This window comes from Sitophilus oryzae, unplaced genomic scaffold, assembly GCF_002938485.1.
Source record: "Sitophilus oryzae breed Bouriz unplaced genomic scaffold, Soryzae_2.0 scaffold_660_pilon_pilon, whole genome shotgun sequence".
Classification (NCBI taxonomy): Eukaryota; Metazoa; Arthropoda; class Insecta; order Coleoptera; family Curculionidae; genus Sitophilus; species Sitophilus oryzae.
The window spans coordinates 350,635-371,851 of NW_022147263.1; the positions used below are offsets into that span (position 1 = coordinate 350,635).

At 33.2% G+C, this 21,217-nt stretch overlaps 1 long non-coding RNA gene across 1 annotated transcript; it reads left to right on the forward strand.

The window, feature by feature from the left end:
- Positions 1–20,180: 20,180 nt before the first annotated feature.
- Positions 20,181–20,651, forward strand: LOC115887885. The gene is made up of 3 exons (XR_004051171.1): positions 20,181–20,259; positions 20,324–20,485; positions 20,558–20,651. It is a non-coding gene; the product is annotated as an uncharacterized LOC115887885 (long non-coding RNA).
- Positions 20,652–21,217: the final 566 nt, after the last annotated feature.

Sequence of the window (21,217 nt, forward strand, 5' to 3'; positions counted from 1 at the left end):
TAAATCGACTTTTTCCTCAAAAATTTCCCGCTCGCATATTTGTATCCGCTCTATAACGACGTATATGCGAAAAAGTTTTCGTATAAATAAGGGCCGTATTAAAACTTTTCCGCGAGCCTTTTGTTCGTCGTTTTCGATTCTGAAAAGGGGGCGCGGAGGGAGGAGGGAAAGGGCATAAATACGCTGCAATTTTAATTGAAAAGTCACCGAACGAGAGCGACCCCGCTTTTCCAGCCTGACGACCGAAAAGGAAAAGTCAAATAGTCGAACGAGTGACGGGGAAATTTTTTAACTTTGACGGTTTTAATGACCAGAAAACAAAAAGATATTTATTAAATGTACTGAAGTGCGTGACGTTTACATTTCAGTTTACTGAGTTTTTATTTGATACTAGCGTGTACCCGCGACTTCGTTCGCGTCGAATTAATCATTTGTAATGGTGATGGTAAAGCAAAGCAAGAATTTCCATTAACATACAAACTGGATAAAATTTTCTCACATTTATGTCAGCATGAGAAAAAACAATATGGCGATATTATTATATAACTTGGTAATATTTGAGGGGTAGTTTCATCTCGTTGGAATTTGACTTTCGAAAAATCCGTTTGCAAAAATAAGCTTTTTACGTCAAGCAGTTTAAGTGGTTAATCAAATACCCAACTTTTTGGAACACCCTGTATAATTCTTTAAAAAATTTCAAAATATGTAAAAAAAGAAAATAAATTATGCGTGTCCAAGCGTTTTCCCGAAAGACTAACCGTTTTTTAATTTTATTGTAATATTTGAGGGGCGTTTTCACCCTCTTGGAATTTGAGATTCGAGAAATCCCTCCTTATCGAACCTCTACACCCCACAGTCAATCCGTTTGCCAAAAATCAGCTTTAAACGTCAAGCAGTTTAAGCAGAATCGTGATTACTCAATGGTCATATTATATGAAACACCCTGTACAAATTTTTTAAAAATCTTAAAATATGTAAAACAACAAAATAAAATATACGTGTTTAAAAGAGTTTTTTCGAAAAACTCAGCGGTTTTTAAACAAAAAATATTCTAATATATGAGGGATGGTTTCACCCCCTTCGAATTCGAGTTTCAAAAAATCCCTTATTATAGAACCTCTACACACTAAAGTCAATCCGTTTTCCAAAAATCAGCTTTTTATGTCAAGCGCTTTAAGCAGGATCGTGATTAATCAACGACCAGATTTTTCGAAACACCCTGTATACATTTTTAAAAATCTTAAAATATGTAAAAAGACAAAATAAAATATACGTGTTTAAACGTTTTTTCGGAAACTTGACCGTTTTTTAAATAAAAAATATTGTAATATTTGAGTGGTGGTTTCACCCCCTTGAAACAGGAATTTCGAAAAATCCCTTCTTATCGAACCTGTACCCCCTAGAAACAACCTGTATGCCAAAATTGAGCTTCTTACGTTGAGTGGTTTGAGCGGGATCGTGATTAATCTGTGAGTCAGTCAGAAAGCGACGGTGTTGCCATATTAAAATGTGTAATATCTGTAATAGGTTTGACGAAAACATCTTTGGATGAAAAATCCGCATTTATGTATTGAAAATTTATTCTTGTTAAACGTGGAATAAACAACAAAAATAAAAATTATTTTATAGGTACTGAATATTTATTATGATCGAAAAAAGTCGTTTAGTTGGCTTGGAAATGACGACTATTAACATTTACCATAATATTTGACATACAAAATAACAGCGATCTTCATCTCTGACGCTGTCCTTTGTTTAATCATATAATATTATGTTAAATTCTTTAATGATAGAAAATCCGTATTATTAACGTATTGTACCTAAAATCCGTAAATCTACGGATTAATCTGTAGTTCTGGCAACTCTCTCTCCGGCAATCACCCACTCTGTCGACTGAAAGCCGAACTACGGTACAATATTCTTTATCCGCTGCGCTGTAAACGACTAACAGCGCGCGGCGGCGCAGATCTAAACTAAATCTCGGACAGGTTGACTAGCGGCGACGGTACCGCCAGCTACATCTCGGACAGGTTTGATGCTACAAAATAGGCCATAAGGTTGCGCATCTTCTTATTTCTTCATTCAACGGTATAACTATACTTGTACAAATTCGTATGAACGTATTCATACGACGGGTTTTTCACCCCGATCCAAAAATATTGCCAGAAATTTGATAAAAATAAGCCGTGTCTGTCTGTTATATAAAGATATATTTTTATAGCAGAGCTCCAATAAAATCTACTGGCTGTTGTTTTCCATTTTATTCGCGCCCCTGTCGAATACATCAGGACGTTTATGAAATTTTTATTAAACCGTAAAGAATTTTTATAGGGAAAGTTCGGAAATTTTTATTAGGTCTTTGAGAACGGAAAATAGGGAAAAATGGAACAGTTTTTGCATGGGTGAGGTTTATTTGGTGTTGATATTGGATGTTTTACCTTTTGGGAACGATTTTGAACTTCATGAAAAATTGATTTACGACTATAAAGTGGGATTTTTGAGGTTTGTTTTTTTATGTCATACATTGTTTAATATTTCCAAAATATGTTACATTGTCGTACTTATGCAATAGGCATCAAAAAATTCAAAATAAATGTGAACTATATAGAAGGTGTCCCAGCAATAAGTGCAAGGGATAGGAAAACATTATAACTTACAAACATCGTTCAAAACACAAAATGCACTTCGATCCATTTTAACCCACACAAAATTAACGACACAACAATAATTAGAATTAAAACACAACAACCCAAATAAGAACAAACTTTACCTTAACGCAGCATCTTCGAACTACAACTGGTATTCGCCAAGGCGACAGCCTCAGCCATCTGTTATTCAACACAATCATGGATCAAGTAATAAAAACCGTCAAGAATACTGGATTAGAATATCGAATGGGAATGCATAAAGTAAATATATTATGCTATGCCGATGACGCAGTACTTATTGCAGAGTCAGAGGACGACCTCCAAAGAATGCTACAAGCTTTTAACAGACAGGCAGAAAAACTTAACATGCAAATTTCCACAAATAAGACCAAATGCATGACCATTACAAAGGAGCCTCTACGGTGCAAATTGGTAATAAAAAACAAAACTATTGATCAGATAATGTCGAATTCGAATACCTCGGATGAAAAATTACAAGGTCAGGATTCCTGGAAGAAGAAATAAGGAAACAAGCCAATGAAGCTGCCGCAATATCAGGACATCTTAAATATCCCATATGGAAAAACAAACATTTGAGTACAGAATGTAAGTCAAGAATATACAAAACCTGCATACGACCAGTGATGACATATGGTGCGCAAACCAGAGCTGAAACATCAGTAACAAAGAGAATCCTACGAACCACTGAAATGAAGACCTTAAGAATGATAACTGGATACACATTGAGGGACAGACAGAGAAATGTAGACATAAGAGAAAAGTGCCAAACAAACGACGTTGTCAGATGGATAAGGCAGAGAAGAAGAGAATGGAACCAGCATGTCAATAGAATGGGCCCCGACAGAATGGCCATAATAATTCGCAACAACGTACCCCATGGCAGAAGACCTACTGGACGACCACCTAAACGTTGGCAAGACAGTTGGCAGTCAACCTCGCAAGAGTTGCTTAGACGAGGAGGAAACCGGAACTAAACAGGCGATACGCCTTCTAAAAGAAGAAGAAGAAGAAGAAGACAAAATTAACGAACACTGGACAACAAATATAAAATGTAATATACAAAATACCATGTGAATGTGAGAAATTTTATATTTTTGGTGAAACATCTAGACCCTTTTTCTCAGCAGTGATTACAAAAAATAACTATTTTATTTTGGAGATTTTCTTGCAGTAAAAGTAGCAAAGTACCCATAGAAAATTTTTTCACGAGAGATAATTTCTTCATAAACGTGAAATAAACAAGATCGCAAGAGTCTTGCATATTTCGTCTTGGTCTTGCGAAAGTCTTGCATTTGTAGGTCTTGGTCTTGGTCTTGCAAATCAAACGCTAATTTAGTCTTCGCCTTGATCTTGATTTTTATGGATCACCAAGACCAGTCTCCCGCTCATCACAACATACACCACATAAAACTATTATTTGACAGAATTATTAATAGATAAATATTAAATTTAATTCGATATTTACCGTGACCTATTACGTTTCTCTCAGTTCGCCTTTATTCGCACATAAACTACCTGCACTTAAGATAACTGCCCAATAAACAAAAGAAAATCGCCTTCAGTCTCCGAGCCAGAGTGAAAAACCGAGACATGCAACACCGCAATAATTAGCAAAAATTGACGCTTAACGTTCGTTTCGCAGGACTAACGTCAATTTCTCTCCGGAACGCCCTAAGTGGCTCCGCCATTAAAAATGCCTTAAATGATTTTCCAATGGTTTTCTTATGGTTATTACCTCGCCAGGGTGCCACAAGGGAAAAGAAAAAAAAATCGGCGTGTCTCATTGTGGTGTGACATTTGTTTGACCGACTGAACAAAAAAAAATCGTAATTTCTTAGGGTCTCTTAAAAAACAAAAGGTGTAACCTAAAAGACTTACCATACAATTGAAAAAAAAAGACGGCGCGGCGTCAGAGTTTGTTTTATTTTGCTGTTTGTAACACTAGAGATTCTAACCTCCATCTGTAATAAAACTATAATGATAAATGTTACTGAAAATCTGTTATATTATCCAGTCCTTTCCATTTCAAAAAGTGTAATAACTTGAAGAGTGAACCCTCCATTTAGTCATTGGCTTATCATACCAGAAAACAGCGCATTTGCTAGGCTGTCATAAAAAAAATTGCTGTTGTTTCTTCTTCAGATTGGCAAAACATACACATGCTTTCCTCTGTCAATTCCATCAGCTCTAGATGTCAATTTAGTATTACAATTAATTTTCTGTTAGTATATATCGACACACCACAGCTTTGACCGTCTTCCTGTCTTTGCCTATCAGGTCTGGCGTAAATTTTGGCGAATGTTCTACTCAGAAGTTTTTCGTCTGTCTCTGCTGGTGAGTTTCTCCACCTTTTTAGATAAATGGGCTTCTAATATATAGACACCACCTAACGTATGATCTCTATTTTCCGTTTCTAATCTTTGACATACTAAGGGCTGACAAAGGTTAGGTTGCGATTAGGTTTATAATGTACTGAACAAATAGGGAACAGTGAACACGTTGTCAAACGTACGAAATAAACCGAGAAACTGTGCACATTGCCAAGAGACGTGGAAGGGGATATTGTAGATTTGTCGCAGTCGACCGGTTGACCCAATTAGTACCTCCTGTCAGTACTTCACGATTTAATTACGTCTTGTGATACTTCATTTGTTTATTTATTAACGAGTCGTTGTAATTTTCCCTATAGCTTGAAAATTTTTAAGTGCAAGTTAGAAACACTTACATTTTTGGTAAAAATAAGTGGAATTGAGTTGGTGTTCGACAGTGGTCGCGCTATTAGAACTCTGAATTCAAAAATCGATATCTCGAAATCTATTAGAATTAATTGATTGTAGTTTGTCAAAAACTTTGTTCGCAGACAGTATGCACAAATCTTTATAAATAAAAAAGTTACACGATTGCTGAAAACTGTTATGCACTAAAAGTAAATGGATGGGTTGTTTAAATTTTAGAATGGAAAAAACAACCTTATCGAATTTTTCTTATGTAAACATATTGTAAATGATCCGATCTTCAAAATAAAAATTCAAGATCTAAAGTTGTTCTTAAGTTATGGCGTGTTATATGTAAAAAAGTTGAGTTTTTAAATTATCGCGATTACTGACGTTTTCTCGTTATAAAAAAATGGACACCTTAACGATATCCTTATAATTCCATTTCAGATGCTCAGAAACATATCTAATGATTTTATTTAGTTATCTTTTCGAAAAAAAGTCTTAAAAATAAGGTGTTTGCGATCGTCATTTTACTTTATTTGCTAGGGAAAGGCGTACCGGCAACAACGCAACAGCACACCGTCGCATTTCTCTCACTCCGACTTAATGAGATCCTTATGCGATTTACTTCCACACATGTAAATACGGACCCAAAAGTAACAGTTGCCAGCACGATATAAAAACTTGTTACTAACTACAACGCAGAAGTCTAAACCGTCATAATAATTTTATCACTTTGGTAATGGATAGCTAACACATTTTTCAATCAATCAAATAAAAAATATGTCCCACTTCTACAAAGATGTATCACTTACCAAATTACTTCTAAACATTAATGGAAACAAGTGCACTTACCTGAAAAAGAAAGAGATAATTAATATATTTTAAAATTATAAAGAACAATAAAGTTCCATGTTTCTAGACATATGTAATCATGGTCATAAACACACTTGTACTGTAAATAACTATTATTATTATTTACTAACGATCTGTGATTTTCCAAAAGTAATTATAATAGACTATTACAAATAGTTTATAAATTCACTATAATAAAATGTTTTTATTTATTGTTACTATATGTATAGAAATAGTACAAAAAGTTGGCGATTTTAAAAGATAAATTTACAATAAATCAGTAAAAAAAAGTTATCGGACACATATTTTTAAATAAATTCACAAAGAATATTGATGAATTATAATTTATATACATGCCACAAATTAGCCATACACTGATTTTACAAACGAGTTGTAAAACTAAAGAACGGATGGTAAATTTACTACAATAATCTGTGACAATAAATCGTCGGCTTTATGACGAAAAGGCGTATCTCGATTTTTGGCGATTTTGAGATATCAACGTCATGACATGCCCAATGGGTCATATTTTAACATAGCGAATTTGCGCATCTCAATATTGTACCTTTTTAATTTTATATTCGTTTAAAAATTTGCCCCATCTCAAATACTACAATTCTTCGTTATGACGGAGACGTATGTTGAGATAGGGCTCTTTGTTATATGAATTGTTATACCAATTGTTATACTACAAGAAAGATGGAATTTGAGATAGGTCCTTTTTTTTAAGTTATGAAAATGCATGCGAGAGAAAATCACACCATTCTACCTAATTATTTTCTGATGGTTGCTTGGGACAAAATAAAATTTCTATCATGGCAGCAGCTCTTTTTTACAGTGTGACTTTGAGTCTGTTTTTTTGCCAAAAAACATTGTTAGAATGAGCTAGAATCTGCACATAGCTGTATCGGGTATGCAAAAGATTGTCCGAGAATAAATTGCCGAAGAAAAATTGATCGAAAGCAAAACAACGAAACGAAAATTGCCCTAATGGAAAAATTCCCGAAATTATAATTTCCCTAAGAACATTTTGGCGAACCAAAAACTTGCCCGAAAAATACAATCATTTTCATCTCATTATCATTGTCAGGCTATAGGCATTGTCATCCCTGCCAATTTTTGAAAAATTTTATTTATTGTGCCTATCATCATCCAGCATAAACACGTAGAATGGAAGAAACACGTCGAATTTGTTATCATTGAACAAGGAAAACAGAAATTGTTACTCCACAGTTATTTGTATCAAAAGGTACAAATGAAGAAACATGTTTTGTTTTTGTTTAGTTTGTTTTTTATTAAATGGACCGTGAGTTTAAATGCCTTGTATTAATGCCCTCAATTGACTAAATAATTACTAAAAATATATTTGTTAAAAAAACCTATTTTTGTATAAAAACAATATTATTAAAATAAGCTAGATAAGCTTATTAAGAACACTACCATCATTTTTAAATTTATTTTACATGGGCGTATGTATACTATTCGTGCGGAAATAAATGTATTATTATTATAACAAAAAGGCCTATCTCTATTAAACAACAAAAAATAAATTATTTATTAGAATTTACGCACAATTTATCTTCAGAACGTTTCCTCAATATTTCCGTTTAAGTGTTAATACAAAAACACTATTAAAAAATTAAAGACTTTACATTTATTGGCCAAATAAAGTAAGTGATTTTCTTTAAATTGCTCTCCTGAAAAGTAGCAAAAATCGAGATACGCCTTTTCGTCATAAAGCCGACGAAATAAGCATCAATATTGTTATTAAATTCACAAGTTAATTTTGTCAGTGTATCATAAGACGCAATGCCAAATGTACGAAGAAAATTCCACTGATTTCTCCTATTCATTTTCTCCAGCTTTCTTATAATGAGATGAGACTTAAGAACATAGTAGATGGCCAACAAGTTCACAACAGTTCTCTAGAAACTTGGAAAAATTCCAAGGCTAGAAGGCGGAAAAGTTCATAGTAGAACATTCGCCAAAATTTACGGCAGACATGATAAACAAAGAAGAGGACAACTGTCAAAATCGTAGTGGGTCAATTAACAGAGCATTGTAAGCTCAATCAGAAGAAGAAATGGTATAGAAAACATTTTATGTATGTGCCTGGCAAATATGAGGTTGTATTAGGTGATGATAAAAGCGTAAGTTGCTTTTTGTACTTTGTTTAAATGATAAAAGCCTTTGACAAAGATGTGATGTAACCCAGAAATCATAAGAGGACCACAATAGTTACTTAACGGTCGCAGTGAAACAGGCCACCTAAAAATCTAATCTATTCCATGAGACTTAATAACCAAGGAATATATTGGATTTAGGAATATCTGCTTTTTGTTACAACTTCACATCACAAAGCGTAAACAAACAACAAAATTCAAGATATCTTTTATTCTATTGTAGAAGCCAACACCATCATTTCTTTATCAATAAACCAGCAAATTAGTAACTACTCCTTTCTGAACTTAATATTGTTGTTCAGACATGTCGTACTGACATGGCTGAGCTGTTACCCACTTTCCTTCTATGTCGAAATCATTATTTTTAACTCGAAATATAAATACGGCTGGTCGTGTCATGAGAAATCGTAACAAAATTGTTTTCGCAATCATTTAAGGCCTCGACGAGCCGTTCGCACGCCACGTTGGATTACGGCTGCCAAAATATACCTACAGAGCAAATTTTCGTACTAAAGGATTGGCCTAGATTGCGTGACAGGACAAAATCAAAAATTATAATTAAATTACATACATTTCTAATTCGTACGTAGCCATAAAATTTCATTTTGTGGATATTGTAAAAGTGGCGCTTTTTGATTCCTTTGTGAGATTGGAAATATTCCTGTATTTAAGTTTGATATAATTACAATGCCACTCTATCTAAAGAAGAAAACATTCGACCAATGTGTACTACCAGTCATGACCTATTCATGCGAAACCTGGACACTTAAAACGGACATCATAAGGAAACTGCAGGTCACACAACGCTCAATGGAACGAAATATGCTGGGAAAACCACGAGAGACTGTAAAATAATAGAGTGGATACGACAAAAGACCCAGGTAATAGATGTCATCCACAGAGTGAAATCCATCAAATGGCAATGGGCAGGACACCTGGCAAGAAGAACGGATAACAGATGGGTCACAAAAATTACAGTATGGTACGAGAAATTAAAAGACCTAGAAGAAGACTGAACCTGAGGTGAGACCATGTTATTAGGAAATTAGCAGGGATAACTTGGGCCCGCTTAGCCAATAATAGATAACCAATGAGTCCAACTACAAAGAGAATGTCTAAATATGTGAGAGAGGCTACACCATAATTGGAAATGGTTGAATAAGCTGAGAATAATCTTCATGTTTTGATAATGGTGATAATTACAATATTTTTTTTTAATTTTCGTTTATTTCTTAATTGCAGTTCCAGTTGTTTCAATCTAACCAAATCACTATTCTTCGTTTTGTATTCAATGGTATCAATAGATTTTTAGTATCCAACCAGACACTAAAAATATTGAAAAAATAAGCTTTTTTTAATGTGCTCAGTTCAAAGCAGTTTTCAGATAGTTTCAGATATTATCCTTCTTTTACTCTTGAAAGATATCAGTAGAATATTTTAATAGGTAACCACGAGACAGGAGAAGAAATCACCAGGTCAAAAGATTACATGTTCCAGCTGACTACTGCACTAAAGAGTTTGTAGGAATAAACATGGAACTAGAACAAAATATTCAAAAGAAACATCACATCTCATAACTCAATAAAAGTGAACGGAACATGATCAAAAATACACAAAAACAATTAATTTACTATTATATTTGAATTTATCAATCTTCTTAAGTCTCAAAATAAATTGGATAAGAGCGAGAATAATATAATTAATATTATAGGTAATTAGATATCGTCCACAGAGTCAAATTTCTCAAATGGCAATGTGCCTGACACCTGGCAAGAAGAAAGGACAACAGATGGACCATAAAAATTTCAGCATGAAGATGAAAAATGAGAAATTTCAGAACCTGAGAGGGAAATATGAAAATATTAGAATATTTAATATAGCTATTATTTAATATAGCTACCCCTTTATTGCGAAGTCTAAAGAACATTACGCAGAAGTGTTCATAAGTTAATAATTCCTGATTTTATACCTACCGGACCATCTAAATTCAAGTCATTTTGAAGAAATTACATATTAAAACCTGCGATAATTAAACATTAAACATCTACAATATACATCCCAAATCAACTCGAATAAAAGGATACATCATTCCTCTAACATTACAAAATCCGATCTGGGTTTCGATTAGGGTTACGTCTCGATTAGGGGTTATTTTATCGACGATTTACACGCGACAGGAACACGTTTACAGAGCTACCACACTTGTCCCTACTCCCCTTCCCCCTCAACGTTATCCCATTGTTGGTGAGAGTAGTTGTTGGGGAATTAAATCCTTACGCCGGATTCCGGGACACGTTCGAAAAATAAAATCCGGCTCGAAGGACCATTCGACGAAAAAAGATAACAAGAAAAATTGTAAATGAAAGCTGTGAGTTTATAGTGTGACCAACGGATCTGTAGCTACGGGGTATCGGCAGGGGAACGCAGTTGTAAACAAAACACGCCCAATTTCATTCATAAAATAGGCATGGGCGTACGGTGTTATATGAAAATAATGTGTATCATAAATATAATACTCAGATTAATAATTTTTTCAAAAAACTTTATGCTGTTTGAATCGTTACTGTTGAGTTAGCAGATAAACACTAAAAGCTTTTATTAAAGCTCCCTTAAATATTTTGAATCATTTTATTATTATGTGTTGTTAATACAATAGAAGAAATAATTACAGCTGGGGGTTGGAACCTTTGGTCTTACACAGCAAAATAAAACGTCAGTACAATACACCAAAACACTTTTAATTTTACACTGGACGCACGTTTCGCTAACCATGTCTGCCATCATGCAGATGATCAAGACTGAGTCTTGAGGTATATTTATTTATATATCTGTACTAACTATATTTTTTTCTATAATACATAATTTTAGATATAACTATTTCCAGCAAAAATAATCTTGGAAATAGTTAACTTTGGAAGCGCAAAAATTTTACTCACCAGTAGATCCAATATTGCCTATTACACCAGATATGGTATCGCTCCGCCAGCACTTTTTAAAGATTAGGTCATTGTCTACCCATATGTTTCATCCAAATAGATAATACTTGGCTATATTTTCGAATTTCGCGTATATATTTATATCTCTCTCTGCAATATAATGGGCCGCTCCATTAATATTTATCTGTTATTTTAACATTTACGCCAAAAAAATTCATTTGATTTTAATAACCCCCTAAGCGTTTCCCTGCAAAAGGAAAATTCGATTCTTCCTGCAATTTTTGCAAAAGCTTTCTAATTGTGGGGACGAGTTTGAATTCGAGATAAAATCTATTTATCAAATTCCTGACCACTTCGAAAAAGTCGTTGAGCTTTTCGACAGCAGTCTCACGTGGTCGTTTCTTTCCAGAGAGGATATCATTTTATCGGGGTTAGTTTTCAGCCTTTTTTTTATCTTCTGTGTGAATTTTTTTATAGCCGATACGCTAACTCCGGTATAAAGAAATATCCGCTCAAGTTTACGTTTAAGCGGCAACTCAAGCGAACTCTCTGTAGCTTCTTCATCGCAAACCCTATTATGAACACAAGGAAATACACCAAATGAGATTTCATCCACGTTATTATTAACTTACCTATATAAATTAGCTATTATTTCTCTTGTCTGACTATGTAGCGTCTTACCCTTAACAAATTTATTCGTTTTAAAACACAAATATACGATCAAACTTGATATTAATAATTAAAAACTACGAACGAAAAACATTATAACAAGATAACAAAACAATAAAACACAACTTAACTATCAAATATACTAAAAATATAGGAATAAAGTTTAGGATAACCGGTATAAAATAATGAAATAAAGTAATAATGATCAAAAAAATGACACCGCCACTGGATATTTCAATAGTATTCAATATTCCTACTCTTTTCAGAAGAGACCGTGAAGTTGGGGATAAAGCAAGCGAATAGGAAAGGCGTAAAAGCCATGGCAACCGCGTGGTAACAAATCCTGTGACGTACTCGCCAATCATGTTCGATGAATAGGTGGCCATGCGCGGCGATGCCGGTTTGCCAATGATATCGTTGAAAATCTTCAACTTTCATAATAGGCAGATTATACAGAATGAAAGAAATAAGTTATTAAATAAAACATATCGAACAATATGAACTATGTTAAAATTCCTTAGTAATATACGTCAGAATATATGCTAAACACATTATATATAATAAAAATATATTAAATTTATAGTTCATGTCTGGCAATTTTGCAATTTTATAGATAAACGTGGCAATATCGATTTTTTTTTCTCGCATTCCTTCCGTAGCTACAGATCCGCTGGTCAAACAGTACTAAAGAACGTATATAAAACATGTGCTAGTTAATGAAGCTGTTATATATCATGTATGGTTCATACCAATTAAACTTTTAGTCACGTGATTCAGCTTAACCGGCACAGCGTTGCCCACTTTTACATATTTTCTTTTAATCAAAATATTTTGGGAAACAAAAATGAATTAATTATAAATATATAAACAGTTATTATTTACATCAATAAAACTCACCTCCTTAACAACACTTAAGGGACATAAAGGGTCATTACTACCGCTTTCCCGTTCAAAATAATCTAATAAGGTTGCAATGAGTTTTTTGCAGCGCCTGTTTTGCTATCTTGTACGCTTTGCACTAAAAGAGGTTCTAAACAGAACAATGTTCAACTGCAAGGTCTGTCAGTAAAAAAATTAAGCTTAAAGTAGGTATCACAACACAATTCATTTAAACCAAACACTCATCATACAAAATTAAAGTGTCAAAACGAATGACAATGTCAGGAAATAAATAAATAAATGTGGCAACTTGACATTTTTTACAGCAGAGCTGCCACCTGAATCCCCAGTGGAAAAGCTAAATTCCAGTTCGCCGAATATGTCCATGGTTGGCAACAATGAATTTAACAATCGCGCCCTCGATTGAGTTACTAAAAGTTTAATTATATTGGTATTGCTTACATTTTTGTACGTGATCGTTTATCTGGAGTGTGGAAAGATCATAATGAGTATGCGATAGTGTTTGTAGAAGAAGAATGTAGAATGTTTAGGAGAGGAGTTAATCACCGCGACCTTACAGACCTATTGTGTGTTCCCCTTTCTTGAGTTATAACGAGTTATAACTCATCATACAATCTTAGGGCTTTGATAAAAGCCAGTATCTGAGACAGCTCCACAGAGGCCAGCTCTCCATCTTCGACATCAGTCCTGCCAAAATTTATGGCACGAACGGTTGCCGTCTCGGCGCACTTAGTGATAAGGTGTTCTGGTGTTTCCCATTTTCACTACAAAATCTGCATTCGTCGTTGTTTTTCAGCTTCAATCTACTGAGGTGTTCGTTGAGGAGACAGTGTCCTGTTAGAAACCCCGTGACAATCCGAAGATTGTTTTTACTTAAATCAGGCAAATCTTTGATTTTTCTCGGTCGTCAGTTCTGAGAAACTTTTTCGAGCGTGTTAGACCGTTGGAGGATTCCGATTCCCTGCTTTAACATAGCTACACTGTATTGGTAGCAATTGAAAAATTGTAGGTTTCCACCTTATTTGCCATATTTTGGATACCATACCTTCCCACTTGTAAAATAATTAGAACTTCCTTGAGAATTCCAAAAAGTTTAGACGCCTTGAGTGTTATGTCTATCTTCGAGAGTTGTTTTCATTCTTCTGTCTGTCATTTCTTTCTATCTTCATCAGGGTGGGACTAAGGATTTGGTATTGAAGAAAAATATGGGTCGATTTCGGGATAATTGGGGACGGGCTACAGAATGACGCCCTCGACGTTTCGAACCGATGCCTCTAAATGGACGAAATCATCAGGATTTTTCTCTTAATTATGGGTCAATTGGAACTAAACTCGGCACGTGGATAGAGGTACCCGAGTGGAGTCCTCAGATGGATAGACGGACAGAGAGACAAACGGAAGTAAGAAGAAGTTTTACTTCAAATATGCGCACATAGTGCATACACAATCTTTTTTAATTATATAGGGTTGTTCACCACATACGACACGGAGTATTGTAGCTAAACGATTAGATTTTTACAAATTGTAAATTTTGAGTTCGTTGAAGGACTATTAGAGCTACAATTTAAAAATACTTTTACAAGATACAGAGTGTCCCAAATAAGTAAAAAATATTATAGTTGTATTTTTTTAAATGGAACACCCTATATATTATTCCATTTTTATATTCTATGATTGAAATAAAAGTAAATTTGATTAAGGTTTATCACACTTAAACCTTACCGTTTTTGAAATATTTTCAATTTTATGAAATTGCAGTAAAAAATTTAAGGTTTCATTATTTCTCCAAAGGTATAGGTTTCATTTCTCCAAGGGTTTTAATACTAAATATTTACTGAAGATTATTTATTGATCAGATATTGTGTTGTAATAATAAAAATTATACTATCTTATACAGAGTGTCTAAAAATTATATTAAATAATTACTAGCTTTAAACGGCCAATAACTTGTTTAATTTAAACTGAACACCCTGTATATTTTACGCGAATCCGATGCCCAATTTGATTGTCTATCAAATTGTATTATAGCATTTTTTACCTATCTCTTCAAGTTTTCGTAGAAAATGCATTTTATTATTTATTATAATTTAGAACTCATTTATCACTATACCCATGGAATATTGACATTTTAGATTTTTTTAAAGCAACATATGTACAAAATGTACAGGTGGTAAAAATAATAATATTGCAAGCCCATTTGTTTACAAAAAGAAAACTATTTAAATCTTTGTAAAAGAATATACCAATTATTACTAATTATTAACATACCACCATTATTTCCGCCCAAAAATTAGTTAATTACACACTTAATTGTTTTAATTAATAAATTATTCTAAATAAATGTGTATTTGACTCAGAAATCAATACAATAATAAGTTATGAAAATGAACGTCTCTCTTGTTATAAATAAGCATTCGTCACAAAATGAAATAAAATTTATAAGGTGTTACTTTTTACCACATTGTCTAAAACACATACAAAATTCAGTTTTTTAGTATTTGGAGCAATTATTATTAATCAACGTAAACAGTCAATTAATGTGATTTGAATACTGGAATCATATTGAATTTATCTTTTAATGAAATAAGCGACATATATCGACAATATTAGTATCTGAGCTTTTTGAAAATTTGTTACATCTTTAAAAATAATCTAAAATGTCAATATTCCATGGGTATAGTGATAAATAGGGTCTAAATTATTAGAAAATTCATTTTTTTCGAAAACTTGAAGAGATAGGTAAAAATGGTATAATACAATGAAAGACAATTAAATTGTGCGTCTGATTCTCGTAAAATATACAGGGTGTTGTATTTAAATTAAACAAGTTATTGCCGTTTAAAGCTAGTAATTATTTAATATAATTTTTTAGCCACTCTGTATAAGGTAGAATTTTGTTTATTATGGCAACATAATATCTGATCAATAAATAAACTTCAGTAAATATTTAGTTTTAAAAATTTCGATACCCTTGGAGAAATGAAGTCTTAAAATTTTTACTGCAATTTCATAAAACTGAAAATATTTCAAAAACGGTAAGGTTTAAGCGTGATAAACCTTAATAAAACTTACCTTTATTTCAATCATAGAATCTAAAAGTAAAATAATATACAGGGTGTTCAATACAACTATATTATTTTTTACTTATTTGGGACACTGTGTATCTTGTAAAATTATTTTTAAATTGTAGCCCTAGTAGTCCTTCAACGAACCCAAAACTTACAATTTGTAAAAATCTAACCGTTTAGCTACAATACTCCGTGTCGTATGTGGTGAACAACCCTGTAAATTTCTGGAACTATTACAGGTTAAATAGGAATTAAATTAATTCATACATCTGAACCATTATTTTAAACAATACAATACTTTATCTAGGAGTACCAAGTGATGAGTATCTCTATAAACATAATTATAGTACCCGAATGGAGTCCTCAGGCGGACAGATGGATAGACAGACGAAAGTAAGAAGTTTCATGTCAAATATGCGCACATAGTGCACACAATTTTTTTTTTCATTATTACCTAGTAATTTTAATAACCTGTAAGTTTTCTTTTTGATGGTGCTTTTTTACGTAGGGGACCATGGTGCACAATAAGGCATATCTAAGGAGAAATTTGCAGAAATACGTGATTTTTGAGAATTTTACAGATCAATCGATTTACAACCGAAGAACCTTTTAACATCATATACAATCCATGATAATTTATCAATGAACAGAAGCTCAGTCATCAATTCAAACAACTTCCGCACCCGAAAACGACGCAAATGTTTTCTCCATTCAGCCGCGATTAGTCTAATTTATCAAGCGTACGTGCCGCGCTCTTTTGCGGAATTTAAGCCGGCCATCGGTCGCTGCCGCACGTCCGAATGGTGAAATGCGGTGCCGGATGCGATCGGCGCCCCGCATCGGAGATTTAAGCCGCGCGACCGATGCTCGATCAGGATCGAGAAATAGAAAACGGACCGATTTTTTAGCTGGACGGCTTTGTCCGGAATCTCATTTCGGCTGTTGTATGTTTCGTGTTTTTTCCGGTCTCTTGACCTTTTGTTGTTGAGGAGGAAAAGAAAGGGATCCGTGTGTAAATACGATATTTTCGGATTTAATGCTTTTATTTATGTGCTGTAGTATTATTGGTATTTATTTATTAGCGTATTTTGTGATAGAATAAGTAGTGATGTGTTAATAATGTCTATACCCCTGTAGCGAATAATTTAAAATGTCAGCTCGCTGTCACAAGACAGAAATGTAAAATATAAAAAGGTTTTTTTGTTAAATGCTATACCAGGTGCGTCTCAAAAGTAGCTGTTTCCTCTAACTTTTTTATTTTTTCAGATAATAAAACGAGATTTGGTATGATAGTATATGACATAAATTAAATTGTTTTTGGTCACTTCCTGTTTCACCGGAAATGACTACAACTTTTGATTTTTAAATAACACCCTCGGAATTTTCTTTCTTCATTCGATAGAATATGACTTTCTGAATAGAATAACAATATCACATCAACTTTTGACATTTTCGCATATGGTTTATTTGACATTGTAACATGCGGTTCATAACGACAATTTGACTCGAAATAGGTGTGTGGTACCAAATTATTTGTAAAAAAATACTTCTTCCAAATATGCGAATGAGCCACCCTAGTTCCATTTGAAAAAATTGAGATATGATTAAAAATACGATTTGGGCATCTTTTAACCGGCCAGGACAAGATACGAAAAACATTAGACGATCAAATTTGTTTTTCCAAAGCTCCTTGATTAAAAATTAGTGTTTTTAAGACACCCACTCCGGACTGAAATTTAAAATAGGATGATTTTTTAAGCAAACATTTTCGTAACGAGCCTATGCTATCGCAAGACACGTTAAGCCAAAACTACCCGAAATAATGCGAACATTGATTTTATATCGAGCGTACTTTATCGCATTTGTCATGCATTCCTAGACGCGCGCTCGATATAATATGCGTTGCGGCAAAGTTTTCCATTTTGTTTTTGTTTTCACATTGTTTGTGTACGCTGATGTAATAAGATAAGAAAATACTAAAGAAATAATTAATCATATGATTACATATGACTAACCAACGAATTAACATCCTCCAAATAACCACGCTAACCAACCCGCCCAACGCTCGATATCAAGACGAGTTCGGCTCAACTTGTCTTGCGATAGCGTACGCTCGTTACGAAAAGGCGGCCAGAACAAGACACAAAAAACATTAGATAGTCAAATCTATTTTTGCAAGGGTCCTTGATTAAAAATTAATGTTTTTAACACAGGCATCGCACTCTAGATTGAAATTTAAAATACGATTTGGATTTAAGCGAAAACGTCAAAAGTTGACATATGACATGTCATTCTATTCAGAGAGTCGTTTTCTACCGAATAAAATTAAAATATACCGAGGATGCCATTTAAAAATCAAAAGTTGTAATAATTTCAGGTGAAACAGGAAGTGGCCAAAAACAATTGAATACATAAATCAATCCTAATGTATGTCATACACTAATATACCAAATCTCGTTTTTTATCTAAAAAAATTAAAAAAATATAGGGGTGATCAACTTTTGAAGCGCACCCGGTATACACAAAATATGGGCCATTTTATGTATCTGTTTGGTCCAAAATAAGACCAACATTTCTGGGATCCACTACAAAATGGTCGATAAAATCGCTGTCGTCCCAGACTGAAAAACCCAAACCACGATTGTGTTTTTAAAGATCACGGGAGATCATGCAAGTGCGCGCTATTATAAATCAATTTCTTAAAGAGATGCTCTTAGTAAAATGGGCAGTTCGTGATCTGATACTTATTACAAATGAGGCTAAATGTGCATCATGATCGAAACCGTCCGATACGCTCCATCGGCTTCTCTTACGACTAATAAATTCAGCGACATGATATGGAAAGAGGTATATTTTTCATGAGAGTACCGAGGGAATGTAATTTTAAAATATACGGTGTAAAAAATCGAAACGTAGGCAATTTTTTTGAACATGGGCGGTTTTTGTAAAACATTTTTCAATTTAGCCTTTCTAAGTATATACAGGCAAAGGCCTAGCTACGTCAAAACACCGGTTCCCATTAGAACACCGAAGTTAAACGACGTAAGTTGATACTAGTGGATGGACGGGTGACCGCGTAAACAAAGTAGGCCCTGTCCAGATTAGCCCTGGCAGCAAAAAGGAGACGTTAACTGAAATCTTTACTTTAAGTATATACACAAAAGATGTATTGCATTACTAACCTCAGTTAGGGTTTTTTAAGTTTTTATAAGTTGCCTGAAAATTTTATTATTACGGACCACGGTTACTGAAATAGTTATTTACAGTACAAGTGTGTTTATGAACATCATTACAATAACGAGTGCGAACGTTCTAATCACACGAGTGTGGTCCTAATCATGTTTAAACGCACGTGTGATGTACAACGTTTTATCTACAACCGAAAAATAAGAAAATGCTGTTTTAATTTTCGTTTATTAGTCGCCCACCTTTAACACCTCTAACTATGACATTTGTCACATTTTTTTCTGAAAAGTCAGTTTGCCCTGTCAAGTAAACGCGAGCACTTTTTACCATAGACCAAGGATATATAGAAGAAGGATATTCAACTCCCTATAGCGGGCTATGTTGGAAAATATGCCGTATTTTGTCGAGGAAGACGATTTCGTCACGACCAATGAGCGTCGAGTATTTGAAATTGAAAACATATAAATTGACGGTAACCTATGTTTTTTTGACTCATTTCACTGACAGATGTGATGAGATTATTATTGTAATTTATAGATCCAAACGTTTTTTGAAAAAATAATGTATTTTAAAGTTATTTCCTAGAGTTTGGTTTGGCCTTCTATATTCTGGTATTTGTCTACTAATAAATAATATCTTATTTTGTATTTCGATGTATGGAAATCCGCAAGTTTTGTATCTGAAGCCGCAAAGAAATTTCGCTCTGTAGTGAGAAAAATGTTATTATATCTTTTTAGACGTGTAGAATTACAAAATTTCTTATTTCAGATGTTCTAAATGTGAGTGCATGTCAAAAATTTAAATATATACTTGAAATATTATTTCAAGTTAATATGCTTTGACATTTTTTGGAAGTAAACAAATATTGAAGAAAGTGTTGTGCCTTCACAGAATTTAAATTGGCATTAGGAATAGATTTCCTTGATTTAGTAGTGATATTGCTCATAGAAATTGATAATGTGAAGAATAACAATACAGGAACATAGAATAACAAGAAAGAAATTCTAGCAGTAAGTTAGGTTATGAGATAAATTTTATTTATATAGTTTGTTTAAAGAGTTTAGTTTGAAAAAAAGGTAAAACAATTATTATTGTCCAAGTCATATTTGATAACTGTTGTTAATTGATAACTTATTACAGGGACACAGTAAAAAGACAAAACATTTAGACCCTTTGAAAGAGAAATGTTTGCAATGGATATTAATAAATTCTAGCCAATTTGTACGATGTACAATGTAGGCAATATTTCTGCCTCCTAACGCACTATTCGCGTAAAAGAAGATGTGGGTATTGTATTTATAGGTAGATAATGATACACGGAATATATTTCTATATTATTGCAATAACGATGTCTTTATGTTGTATTTTTTTTAGAACAGATTTATTATTAGTTGGCTAGTGTGTTAGTAGGATAGCCATTGGTAGTTATAAAGTATGAAGTCGTCAGGTATTAATAATAGGAATTGATCAAAGCTTATACATTTATTGTGATATTTATATTGTGAATTTAAGTAGTTAGTTTGGTTGTTTAATAAACGAATTAATATGCTTATTGTGTATCTAATTAAAAGAACAATGAAAAGTTGAATACCATAGGGGTACGTATGTTATACAAAGAATTTGCATCAACATTTTTTTGGTTATATACTTGTACTGATATTTGTTTCTTGAACTAAAGAATTATACAGTACCTACTACACAATATAATAATCTGCAGCTACATAGGTAGGTAGCTGTTGGTAATTAAATTTTTTATCTAATATAATATCTAACATCAGAAATATTGTTAATTATCAACTATAAACAACTAAGAACTAGAATTATCAACTATAAACACAATATAATATACTGTATCTTAAGCAATATGTAATTATTTAACAATTATTTTTTTTGGGAAATAAAAACTGGTACTAAATTCTTTTTGACTATTTAATTTCTAAGTCACAAATAATGGTGGACAAATAGCAAGAAAATTATACAAGTAAAACATAATTTTAACTTATTTCTCTAATGGAATTTTGGTATTGATCTACT